At 42.0% G+C, this 13,601-nt stretch overlaps 1 pseudogene; it reads left to right on the top strand.

Moving 5' to 3' along the window:
* The first annotated feature begins 11,380 nt into the window (after positions 1 to 11,380).
* Positions 11,381 to 11,498, top strand: LOC124723323 (annotated as a pseudogene).
* The last annotated feature ends 2,103 nt before the right edge of the window (positions 11,499 to 13,601 follow it).

The raw sequence follows: 13,601 nt of genomic DNA, 5'->3' as shown, positions 1-13,601 counted from the left end.
CATGTCAGCAGGGAATGTTCAAGCTTATGGAGGCTCTGTAAAGGTGTGGGGCGTGTGGAGGTAGAGTGATATGGGACCCCTGCAACGTCTGCATACGACTCTGACAGGTGATGTGTACGTAAGTATCCTGTCTGATCACCTGCATCCATTCATGTCCATTGTGCATTCTGACGGACTTGGGCGATTCCTGCACGACAATGCGACACCCCACCAGTCCAGAATTGCTACAGATGCTCGCCAGGAACACTCTTCTGAGTTTAAACGGTCCCGCTGGCCACCAAACTTCCCAGACTTGAACATTATTGAGCGAATTTGGGATACCATGCAACGTGCTGTTCAGAAGAGATCTCCACCGCCTGTACTCTTACGGATTTATAGACATCCCTACACGATATTAAGCAGGTGTACCCGTTTGTTTGGCTCTTCAGTGTTTATGAGGTGATTGTGTTCAGCCTAACTGTCCACTGTCATCTTTGCCCTTAGTCACTTTATTTGAAACCAAGTCAGAAATGGCTCTTTCTGTAAAATTTTTTTGTTTAGTATTTATTCCCCTCTTTATATCTCCATCTTCTATACTTTAACCAATGCACATTGCTTGACAAAAACAGTGAAACACCCAGATGTGGAGGTGGAAACGAAATTCAACTACATAGGTTGAGAGGCTGTGAGATGTTATTTCAGTGGTTACAAAATTGAGTAAAGTTTACTACGCACTTGGCTGTATGAGCGCATACATTAGTACAGTGTGGCAGTGCATCTTCTGTGGCCTGCATGCATACACCTATTCGGTTAAGAAGGTCATATAGCCTTTCTGTCTACTCCTGAAGCAAGATGACTCTGGTTCCTGGTATCCTGAATGATTACTGCCACTGTGACAGAGTTGATGTCCAAGGTGATCCTACAAAAGTTTTGCATCACCTCGGTTCCGAGAGTACCGGAACCTGTACAGAAAATTGGAATAGAGATCAACATAAACATCTTTTCCGCCCATTTTATTGCTCATGAAAGCCACACATTGCATGTTGTACCACAATAGAGCGAGACCTTCAGAGTTGGTGGGCCAGATTGCTATACACACCGGTACCTCTAATACCCCGTAGAACTACATCTTGCATTGATGCATGCCTGTATTCGCCGTGGCATACTATCCACAAGTTCATGAAGGCACTGTTGGTCGTGATCGTCCCACTCCTCCATGGTGATTCGGCGTAGATTCCTCAGAGTGGTTGGTGGGTCACGTCGTCCCAAACAGCCCTTTTCAATCTATTCCAGGCAGGTTCGATAGGGTTCATGTCTGGAGAACATGCTGGCCACTCTAGTCGAGCGATATCGTTATCCTGGAGGAAGTCATTCACGAGATGTGCACAATGGGGGCGCGAATTGTTGTCCATGAAGACGAATGCCTCGCCAATATGCTGCCGATATGGTTGCACTATCGGTCAGAGGATGGCATTCACGTATCGTACAGCCGTTAAGGCGCCTTCCGTGACTACCAGCGGGATACGTCGGCCCCACATAATGCCACCCCAAAACAGCAGGGAACCGCCACATTGCTGCACTCGCTGGACAGTGTGTCTAAGGCGTTCAGCCTGACCGGATTGCCTCAAAACACATCTCCGACGATTGGTTGAAGGCATATGCGACACTCACTGATAAAGGGAACGTGATGCCAGTCCTGAGCGGTCCATTCTGCATGTTGTTGGGCCCATGGTGTTGTGGTTGCAAAGATGGACCTCGCCATGGATGTCGGGAGTGAAGTTGCGCATCATGCAGCCTATTGCGCACAGTTTGAGTCGTAACACGACGTCCTGTGGCTGCACGAAAAGCATTATTCAACATGGTGGCGTTGCTGTCAGCGTTCCTCCGAGCCATCATCCGTAGGTAGCGGTCATGCACTGCAGTAGTAACCCTTGGGCGGCCTGAGGGAGGCATGTCATCGACATCTTCTCTGTATCTCCTCCATGTCCGAACAACAGAATTCGCAGTTGTAAAGGCCCATCAGAAAACCAAAACTTCGTTTCCCTCACCTGTTTAAAGTGGTTCATTCATTGAGTCACGGCTACGATGTAGTATTTTGCAAGCATTGCCCAGAAAAATTGAGATTTAAGGAAACAAACGTGGAAGGTTACGCCAAAAATAAAGACTTTTTTTTCAATACCATTCGCTTCTCAGAAGATCTGTCTGGCTTACCAGTTTACTAAAAGTACTGTCAAAATGTAAGTTTGAATAAGTAACCACTATTGTTTCTACTTTTCCCATTTCTATTTAATCATATTAAAATTTCTTAATTTCAAAATTGCTGTTTTCTGTTCATTACCACTGTCCGATTAGGGTTACTTGTATTTTGTTTCACGGTCGTTATTAATAATACCAATATCCGAAGTCAGGCCATTTAAGCCTTGCTTGTCGATTAGTTTTAGCTTGTAAGACTACAATACATAACAGGTTGTTACTGATCATAATATAATTATGTTCATGTGATTTTTTTTAAAAAATAAAGAGTTATTAATTTGTTTTTCCATGTAGTTATTTGTAATTGTTTTTTAGTTTCTTCAGCTGGGGGTAAAAACACCCACACTGTGTACTCTTATCCCAAGAACGCGTACCCTTATCCCACACCATGGGATAAGAGTACGTGAAATTATTTTTTAGGAAAACTTTTATTATTCTTTCAATAATAATTATTGGATGACAATGATACTTTTACAAAATGTTGCCAGGATGCCAGTCTAGGTGTTGCATGAGTAACTGATTTAACAATGCTGCATTTTTTTAAAATGTTTAGTAAAACCAAAATTGCTCACTTTTACCCTCAACCTTCATACGTCTAAATAAAGCAACAATAAAAGAAAAAACGTCTTCATACTCGTAATTAGTAAAGCTGTCTTCAACCAGAAGGTCGATCTCAACAAACACCGCAATGCTTTACTAGGCATGGTGCTATTGGAGGTAGTATGTGTTCTTCCATTCTTTGAGTTGAATTATCCAGCCAATTATAGGAGGACTTACAATTGACCGTTGACTCAGAACTGCGGTATTTCTTCTGATTTCTCAGTTGTACAAATAATTGCCAGAGAGGAATTAATGTGTTACCTAACATAAAAACGTCCAGAAGGCTTATATGCAGATGAAGTTTGCGTCTTCACTGATGGAGAGGAATCTGGCATTCACCTCAATTTATGGAGAAGAAACTTAAATCTGAGTGATCGGATGTTAAACGTGTCTAGTGTTTTATATCAACCAGTATTTCTTATATGAGTGGATCTGCTTCATTGCTGTGTATAAAGAATTTTTTACATCCTATTCCATTTCTAAACAAAATCTCAAGAAAACGCTGATTTAATGACATCTTATTTAGAAACCTGTGTGGCATCCAAGAGCTTGGTCACAAAAACGGAGCGAATCTTTGTAAGCTTCGTGAACATTGGGCTCAAATGGCTCTGGGCACTATGGGACTTAATTTCTGATGTCATCATTCCTCTAGAACTAAGAACTACTTAAACCCAACTAACCTAAGGACATCACACACATCCATGCCCGATGCAGGATTCGAACCTGAGGTCGCGCGGTTCCAGACTGTAGCGCCTAGAACCGCTTGGCCACCCCGGCCGGCTTCGTGAACATTACCACGGGAAGATTTATAACACGAATCTAGTAGATAGCCTCCAATTTTAATCATAAGAATGAATATAGTATTGCTAGGAAATTTGAATATGCTCTATGCATTAAATGTGCTGCTTCCCTGTGTATTTAACATTAAGAATCGTGACTACCTGCGTGCGCATTTAGTAGTTACTTCTCTATACGTCCATAGCCCAGTTCGAAAACATGAACCTCATTGCTTACAAGGCGCAACATTCAACCTTTCTTTTTTAAAATTACTGAAAACGCTGACATCGATTTCACCCTTGAAGAAGCCACCAATACGGATTGGAAAGACTGAATGTGTTGTTAAAGGCAGGTGTTAATATAAATGCCCATCATCAGATTCTAGTTATGGAAAATTGAATGTGTGCTAAGACCTTGTCCTAACCTCTCTTTCTTTTCTTTAAGGTTTTTCTACGGCAAGGAGGTCATGTTTAAAATACTTGGATTTCCAAAATTGCCAGATACCTTTTGCGAGAAAAAGAGTCATTTCCCCTCAAGGTAAGTGCACCTGCACCGCTTTACGTGTTGATTAACATAATTCAATAAGAAAATTTCTGTGCGTTTTTTTTTAATTCGTTAGATATCTGCCATTAACGCCAGCCAGTGTCCCTATTCTGTCTCAGTTCCGACGATATCTTGCCTTGGGACAATGTTTTCTCCTGCCTCTCATATAAAAATAAAAGAAATCATATCGCTCGCCACTTATATTCTGCTTCCTTTCGGTATCATATACATGTGTAGGACTTTACTCAGAAAACATATTAAATCATAAGTTGCTTCTGGGCTTCCTCTTCCAAAAATAAGGCAACAAACATCCATTTCTTCCATTGTCAGTGATGTCTCTTACAATGTTATTTCTACTAATTCGTCCTCCGCAGACGAATTTCAAGTATCTACTGCATCAATAGTCTAAATGATTTGTCTTCATATTGCCATAAGAACCTTGTTATTACCAGACATGGGTTATACACTTCAACTGCTTAGCAAAAATAGCCCTAGAATATCTTACTCAAGTAATCTTCTTAAGCTTCGTTGTGAGAATAGCACACAAGTCATAGCACAAAGGAACAACAGCCCTCATAGGAGAACATAATTCCGTATTTCCACTTTGATGCTGTAGGGAATCCTGCCTGTGGGAAACATCCCGCAAATTTCTGTTATAAATTACTACCATGCCTCATCGATCAGGACTAGTTATTTTTTTACTCCATATTGAGCCATTATTTGAATCTACATTTATTTCTGTCTTTAATTTTATATCGCTGTTATAATTATTATTATCGTCGTTATTATTGATCGTATCAAAAGTTCATTCAAGCATTTTCAAAATATCAGAACTGACACAAATGACTCGACATGTGTATTGTCTTATTTGTTATCAAAGTTAGTGTTTACGAATTGGCTCGAACTGTGCCATATTTTTCACATACAGTCTGAGCGTTATTCCGTACTCGGTTTTGTTAAATATTTTAGCAGACTTGGCAGCTTTCTCTGCCATGTATTTACTGTCATTTACAAGGAGCTTACGTACAATTTTCTAAGGTCAAAATTGACGTTCATCTCTACAATCATCTCTGACATACCTGACACATCACTGTTTGCTATTACTTCTTTACTTTGGCTATTCCAAACATATTTCTCCTCAACGTATTTAATTATTAAATGCGACTGTATTTGTAATTTACTTATCAGATTTTACGCTACTGCTGGAATTACTTTGAAGTACATTTTTAGAAAGAGTTTTATTAGCCTTAGATACACTTTCAGCCGTACTTCCGTGAATTACACCATTCGCTTATTAATTTCAAATGTTACATTAAACAGCTTTTTGTTCATTTCGTTTATGAAGTGACACATATCCATATAACAAACAGTTTTTGGTATGACGGTCTTAACTTGTAATTCGCAGCCTGTTGGCTGACTCATGGAACATGCCATTTTCTCCATCGATATTTGAAACTTATTCATTTCTATGTGACACTGCAAGTGGACTTAATTCTCGGGTTCCTTAACTGAACCAAGATTGGCAGTTTCTCTCCTACTAACCGCTAACTTCTCTGGATAACTCATCTCGAAAAATCTGCTTTGTGTCGCGTTGTCTTTTACGTAGTATTTTATCCATTCCATACGGTTGAATCCGTGGTCGACTGCTGCCCCTGCTGATACAGAATTAGACGTAACTGTTCCAATTCATAGGTTAGCTATTCACTCTGATTCTAACACCCCTAATAATCCCTCAAAAACCATTTCATCCCTTCGTGACCTCCTTTGTTCGTGTATAGTCTATCTTTTTTCAGAAACGTCATTCTCAGTAGTTTGTAAACTACATGAAATGTATGGGTAAACAACATATGAAATGGAAGAAAGAGAAAACCTTCAATCTCAAAAACGTTCTGTCGAGTGCGCTATGTCTCCAGTTGTGAACGGGACAACGCGGTTTGTGTAGACCGTTTGCTCATTGCCACTTTGCAGTTAGAAGGGTTGTCTGCACGGGAAGTTGCCCGTCGAATTGTTGTACACCCAGCAATGCCATTCGAAGATTTGAGCGCTATCGGAAGACACAAAACACACTGAAGATGTAGCTCGTAGTAGCTTCCCCGAGGCAATAACATTACGCAATGACCGCTACCTGCGAACCATGGCTCCTACCTACTACGAGAAAAATGCAAGAGATCTGTGCACCGCGTTTGTAGAGGCAAACTGAGAGGGTTTTGTCGACCAAAACAGTACGCAACTGTAAACATATGATCCATCCGTCCTACGGGCGTTCATTGACACCAACAGTAAAATGCATCCTCGCACTCCACAGAACTGTGCTGCACGAAAATTTGGGCAATGGAACACTTGGAATGTGACCAGAATAAGTGCAAGATTTGTCTGACGCATAATGATTATCATAGAAGAGTGTACATGTGACCAAGTACCCAAGAGCGCCTCAGGGCTTATGCGTGTCTTTAGTCACCCATCCACTCTTCGTAGGGTGGCCGCAGTTGGTTTATTACAACAGTTGCCACTGTATGTTGACTGTGAAAGGCAGAGAGTAAACAGTCGGAATTCATACCAAACATAACGTCTACAACCGCTCTCTACAAGGACGTTCTGCAAAGAAATGGCTCCGAATTTTTACGTGAAAATTGGTAAGCGTTTTTTAATAAAACAGACGTTATTAACATTCTACATTTTTACTCTTCATGCCCACAAACCTATTTCTCAACATAGTCAGCCTAGTGACGAACACATTTCTCCGAACGAGAGTCCAGTTTGTTGATACGGTCCCTGTAGAATGTTTGACCATTTTGACGGTACTACAATCTCACTTCCGCTTGCAACGTTCCATTAATATTAAATGAAGTCCTCGAAGGTGTTCATTAAGTTTTGGAAATTGATGAGAATCGGATGGGCCAAGTCGAGACTGTATGGAAGATGATAGATGACAGTGAACCTAAGGCGTCTCATTGTTGCAGATGTTGCAGCTCTTGTGAGTGGTCTGGCATTTTGATGCTTAAGGAGAGGGTGCACCATGAGTGGACAAACTCTTCGAATTCGAAAATCGATTACAGCACGCTGATTCTCACGCACCAGCATAGTTATGCAACACACCACCATGTCACACGCTACAATTCAGAGCTCTTTAGCGGCAGACGGCTGCAAATACACTGACGGAAGAAAATCGCAGCACCAAGAAGGAGTTGTGCAACATAAATGGAAGTTGGTAGGCGTGTTCCCACACCTGAAGGATGATGTCTATTGCAATTTCGTGGCAGTTGGATAGGCTGGCCGGGGTGGCCAAGCGGTTAAAGGCGCTACAGTCTGGAACCGCGCGACCGCTGCGGTCGCAGGTTCGGATCCTGCCTCGGACATGGATGTGTGTGATGTCCTTAGGTTAGTTAGGTTTAAGTAGTTCTAAGTTCTAGGGGACTGATGACCATAGAAGTTAAGTCCCATAGTGCTCAGAGCCATTTGAACCATTTTATTTTATTTTATTTTATTTTATTTTTTTGAGCAGTCGGATAAGATTGGCTGTAGTAGCGCCACTGTGAGAACGCAAATCAGGCTTCCTTCAAAAACACTCTGTAACGGTCATGATCGTTAGTTACTTTTGAGATTGGACGAGAAGAGTTGATGTCAGTCAAGAATGGCTTTAAGGGGACAGAGAGACATTATGACATCATTAATGCGTCACTGAGTTTGAACGAGGTCGGCTCCGAGAAGCTGGATGTTCGTTCTGTGATACTGCAGAAAGACTTGGCAGGAAGGTAGCTACTGTCCACGTGACACTACCGAGGTGGAAGACCATCGGGTTCGCCTTATGGCTCTGGCGCATCGTACTGCATCTGCGGCAGCAGTCTGAGAACGGTTGACATCACAGTGACTCAACGAACTGTTACAAATGGGATACTTCAAGGACAGCTCCGAGCCAGACGCATTCCACTGACACCAAACCACCGCAATTTGCGACTTCAGTGGTGTCAAGCGAGAGCTCACTGGTGGGCAGGTTGGAGGTCTGTTGTGTTTTCTGATGAAAGTTGGTGCCGGCCGCGGTGGCCGAAGGGTTCTAGGCGCTTCAGTGCGGGACCGCGCGACTACTACGGTCGCAGGTTCGAATCCTGCCTCGGGCGTGGAAGTGTGTGATGTCCTTAGTTTACTTAGGTTTAAGTAGTTCTAAGTTCTAGGGGACTGATGACCTCAGATGTTAAGTCCCATAGTGGTCAGAGCCATTTGAACCATGAAAGTTGGTTCTCTCTCCCTTGGTGCCAGTGATGATCGTGTGTTAGTCAGAAGGAGGCCAGTTAAGGGCCTGCAACCAACTTGTCTGCGTGCTACACACACTAGACCTACATGTCGACGTATGGTGTAGGGTGCGATTTCGTATGACAGCAGGAGTACATCTACATCTACATTTATACTCCGCAAGCCACCCAACGGTGTGTGGCGGAGGGCACTTTACGTGCCACTGTCATTACCTCCCTTTCCTGTTCCAGTCGCGTATGGTTCGCGGGAAGAACGACTGTCTGAAAGCCTCCGTGCGCGCTCTAATCTCTCTAATTTTACATTCGTGATCTCCTCGGGAGGTATAAGTAGGGGGAAGCAATATATTCGATACCTCATCCAGAAACGCACCCTCTCGAAACCTGGCGAGCAAGCTACACCGCGATGCAGAGCGCCTCTCTTGCAGAGTCTGCCACTTGAGTTTATTTAACCCTGTGACGAAACGCGCCGCTCTTCTTTGGATCTTCTCTATCTCCTCCGTCAAACCGATCTGGTACGGATCCCACACTGATGAGCACTACTCAAGTATAGGTCGAACGAGTGTTTTGTAAGCCACCTCCTTTGTTGATGGACTACATTTTCTAAGCACTCTCCCAATGAATCTCAACCTCTTACCCGCCTTACCAACAATTTATTTTATATGATCATTCCACTTCAAATCGTTCCGCACGCATACTCCCAGATATTTTACAGAAGTAACTGCTACCAGTGTTTGTTCTGCTATCATATAATCATACAATAAAGGATCCTTCTTTCTATGTATTCGCAATATATTACATTTGTCTATGTTAAGGGACAGTTGCCACTCCCTGCACCAAGTGCCTATCCGCTGCAGTTCTTCCTGCATTTCGCTACAATTTTCTAATGCTGCAACTTGGAAATTCCGACACTATCTACTAGGTCATTTATATATATTGTGAAAAGCAATGGTCCCATAACACTCCCCTGTGGCACGCCAGAGGTTACTTTAACGTCTGTAGTCCTCTCTCCATTGATAACAACATGCTGTGTTCTGTTTGCTAAAAACTCTTCAATCCAGCCACACAGCTGGTCTGATATTCCGTAGGCTCTTACTTTGTTTATCAGGCGACAGTGCGGAACTGTATCGAACGCCTTCCGGAAGTCAAGAAAAATAGCATCTACCTGGGAGCCTGTATCTAATATTTTCTGGGTCTCATGAACAAATAAAGCGAGTTGGGTCTCACACGATCGCTGTTTCCGGAATCCATGTTGATTCCTACATAGTAGATTCTGGGTTTCCAAAAACGACATGATACTCGAGCAAAAAACATGTTCTAAAATTCTACAACAGATCGACTTCAGAGATATAGGTCTATAGTTTTGCGCATCTGCTCGACGACCCTTCTTGAAGACTGGGACTACCTGTGCTCTTTTCCAATCATTTGGAACCCTCCGTTCCTCTAGAGACTTGCGGTACACGGCTGTTAGAAGGGGGGTAAGTTCTTTCGCGTACTCTGTGTAGAATCGAATTGGTATCCCGTCAGGTCCAGTGGACTGTCCTCTATTGAGTGATTCCAGTTGCTTTTCTATACGCTCGTCTTTATCCCACCCTGCCTGCAAATTTGTACGTCAATGTGGTGAGTCAATCTGTTGTGCTGCCATTCATGAATAGTATTCCAAGGGTTGTTTTCCAACAGTATAATACTCGCCCACTTACCTCTGTTGTAACCCAACACGCTCTACAGAGTTTCAACTTGTTGCCTTGGCCTGCTCGATCACCAAATCTGTTTCCAATCAAGCACGTATGGGATATCATCAAACGACATCTCCAATGATATCCACAAACTGCATTAAGCGTCCGTGTATTGACCGACCAAGTGCATCAGGCGTGGAACTCCATCCCACAACATCCGGCACCTGTACAAAACAATGCGTGCAGGTTTACATGCTTGCATTCAACATTGTGGCTATCACATCGGTTATTAATGTACCAGAATTTCACATTTGCAATGGCTTATCTCGTGCTTGCATTAACCTGTAATTTTGCAATGTTAATCGCTTAATTACATTACTTAGACAAATGTAGTCTCAAAATTTCATTACTCTACTTCAGTTACTTTTTTGGTGTTGCGATTTTTTCCCATCATTGTATGAAGATATTAAGAATAAAGATGTAGAATTACCAGCATTTCTTTTACTTTCGTGAGAGTGTGTGAGAAGGAAACTGCAGACAAACCTTTATATAAGCTCTAATTTCTTCGTTTTTCCCTTTGTTTTGCGAGATGTATGTATAAGGATAAAACATGTTTCTTGATTCTTTTGGGAATATGCGTTCTCGAAGATTTTACACCAAATTTGTACGTGATGCTCAGCGTCTCTTCCTAGTGTCTGCCACTGGAGTCTGACGAATGTCTCCAAAATACCCTCTTTCTGAAGAAACCCCCACAATGAAACGCATCGCTCTTCCTCGAATCTCCCCCGTTTGCTGTATTCATTCTAGATGGTGAGGATTCCACACTGACAGGCAGTTCTCAAGAAACTGCTAAGCGAGTATTTCTCAATCCTCTTCCTTCGTTGATGAGTAAAATTTTCTTAGGATCCTTTCAATGAATCTCAACTTTCCGTCTGCTTTACCTACAACTAATTTTACATGTTCGATCCACTTTAGGTTGCTATGGACGCATACTTCGAGATATTTTACTGGTGTTAGTGTTAGCAATTATTTATCGCCAATAATGTAATCGAACTGTACATGGATTTTCGATCTGTTTGTGTGGAATGTCAATGTACATTTTTTCGCACAGAGTATGAACTGTTAATCCTTTCCAGAAGCGTCGATCCACTGTAGATATTCCTTCATTTAGCCAGACTTTTCTTATAATCTAGCTGTGGTCTTCAAAAACTGCTCTCCATTCTGCACCCGTTTGGACGGAGGCTTTTACCTAGAATATTTATATACCTTTTACCTAGAATAATAATATAGATAGGTAGAATATTTCATGCCAACGGCCTTGCCGCAGTGGTAACACCGGTTCCAGTCAGATCACCGAAGTTAAGCTCTGTTGGCCTGGGCTAGAACTTGGATGGGTGACCATCAGGTCTGCCGAGCGCAGTTGGTGAGGGGGTGTACTCAGCCCTTGTGAGGCAAACTGAGGAGCTACCTGATTGAGAAGTAGCGGCTCCGGTCTCGGAAACTGACATACGGCCGGAGAGCGGTGTGCTGAACACATGCCCCTCCATATCCGCATCCAGTGACCCCTGCGGGCTGAGGATGACATGGCGTCCGGTCGTTACCTTTGGGCCATCATGGCCTGTTCGGGAGGAGTTTTTTTTAGTTTAGAATATTTCATACTTAAAGGCAGACAGTGACATGGTGTAATCGAACTGCTTACAGATATAAGTAGTTCATGTGAATTTAATTATCCCGCCCTCTAAAGCAGAAAAAGCTAAACACCGCCCTGATGTAGCCACTGTTGTCAAAATGAAAATACAGTACTGAATACTTGACCTTTCATTCTGAGCGCCGATCACAGACTGAATCGCTAGTAGTAGTACAAGAGAGTCTACTCAGAGTGGATGGTAATTTTTCGGCTAATGCTCGAAACTGTTTCTGTCTGCAGTGTTACTTAGTGTAAGAATTAAACAAGTGAAAACCATAAAATGACTGTTATACTTAGAGAAATCTTAGCACGTAGCCGTCATGCTAGTGACTACATATTTAATAAGGTTCTTAACAGTGGTAATAAATATGCATCTCTCACACGTATATAGCGTTTCCCGCTGTTACAAGAAATTTCTACTGCACTCTTCTCACGGTAGCTGCTCCCCTACATCTGATGATACTTTACTTGCTGCTTTCACCGTCGGAATCCACCAGCAGTTACGAATCTCACCTTTTCCTAATATCAGCAATCAAAATTACAGACATTGTGTCTTGAAGAAACGCGATGTCCACTTTTAACTGTAATAGGGTATTTAACTATCATAATTCATTAAACAGCCTGCATTTACGTACTTCAGTTTTTGTAAACTGTCTTCAGGTCAGATTCTTTATTCTATAATTACATTAATGTGCCTTTTTATTGAGCATACCATATGATATACCGTCTTAGACTGATCCAGCAACAACGTATATAGCTATTCGCACAGCGATCTGTAAAAATTACATTTTTCCACAGACAGCACAGAGCACAATCAAGTCTGACAAAGGCTTCCTATGCATCAAATATGGATGTTATCAAGACAGCTGTACAGTGTTATACAGAGTGGTATTATGGCATGGACTGAAAATTGTCAACGTAATTATGACTCGAACGTGAAAGTGTAAACTCGATAAATCAGATGATAGAAACACTAGGAACGTTGAACGATATTAACTGGACTAGAGTCAGTAGAAGCGCAATTACAATCTGCAGTATGAATATAAAGACACTGTGAGAATTCGCGTGCGCTAGTAAACACAATGGCCAATTTAACACTTCGCGGAACAGAAGACAAGAAGTGATTGGACACGCAGAGCAGAGATTCAGAACGGGATCTAAAGTATGACGTATGCAGAGATGCAAACAAGGCGATCATTTAATTGCTGTAGCGACAAAAAGATACTCATGGATCAGGAAAAACGGAGATGAAATTACTGCAAATGATTATATGGATAGGTCTTTCTTTCTCTAGAAGTTATTGATAAAAGATGGAACTGGCAGTGAAATACACGCCAAAGATGTAACATGGATGCCAGCAGTTGAAACTGGAAACGAGTAGATGAGGCGACAGGTATAGATTCACTTGTATGTGGGCTGTTGCTTTTGGTACTTGCACTAATGGAGTACAATTTTTAAAAAAATCAAATGAAGAAGTTCTGTTGATGATGAAATATTTGAGATGATGGAACACAGGGGGTGAGTTAAATATAACTTCGAAGCAGAAGCACCGCCATGACTAATGGAAGCCGGTTTAGCATTTACATAATAGTTTAATTTGAATGAAGTTTCGTATTAAATGCAACAATTTGGTAGTAGAAGCTACTGAAAGAACCAGCAGGCACTCAAACACCGGGAAGATTAAGCATGAGGGAAACATAGGGTAAGACTAAAGATCCGTCAAACGATACCATGTGAATGACGTAAAGTATTTATCAGTTCTGTGATGTGTAGACAAGCTACAAGGGAGTTAAAATCAAATTTTGAACACACGAAATTTTTGGTCATGTATCGCAGCATCTC

The sequence above is a fragment of the Schistocerca piceifrons genome, chromosome X (assembly GCF_021461385.2).
Source record: "Schistocerca piceifrons isolate TAMUIC-IGC-003096 chromosome X, iqSchPice1.1, whole genome shotgun sequence".
NCBI lineage: Eukaryota > Metazoa > Arthropoda > Insecta > Orthoptera > Acrididae > Schistocerca > Schistocerca piceifrons.
Note: the sequence above shows the minus strand (reverse complement) of the source record. Positions and strands in the feature narration are given on the sequence as shown.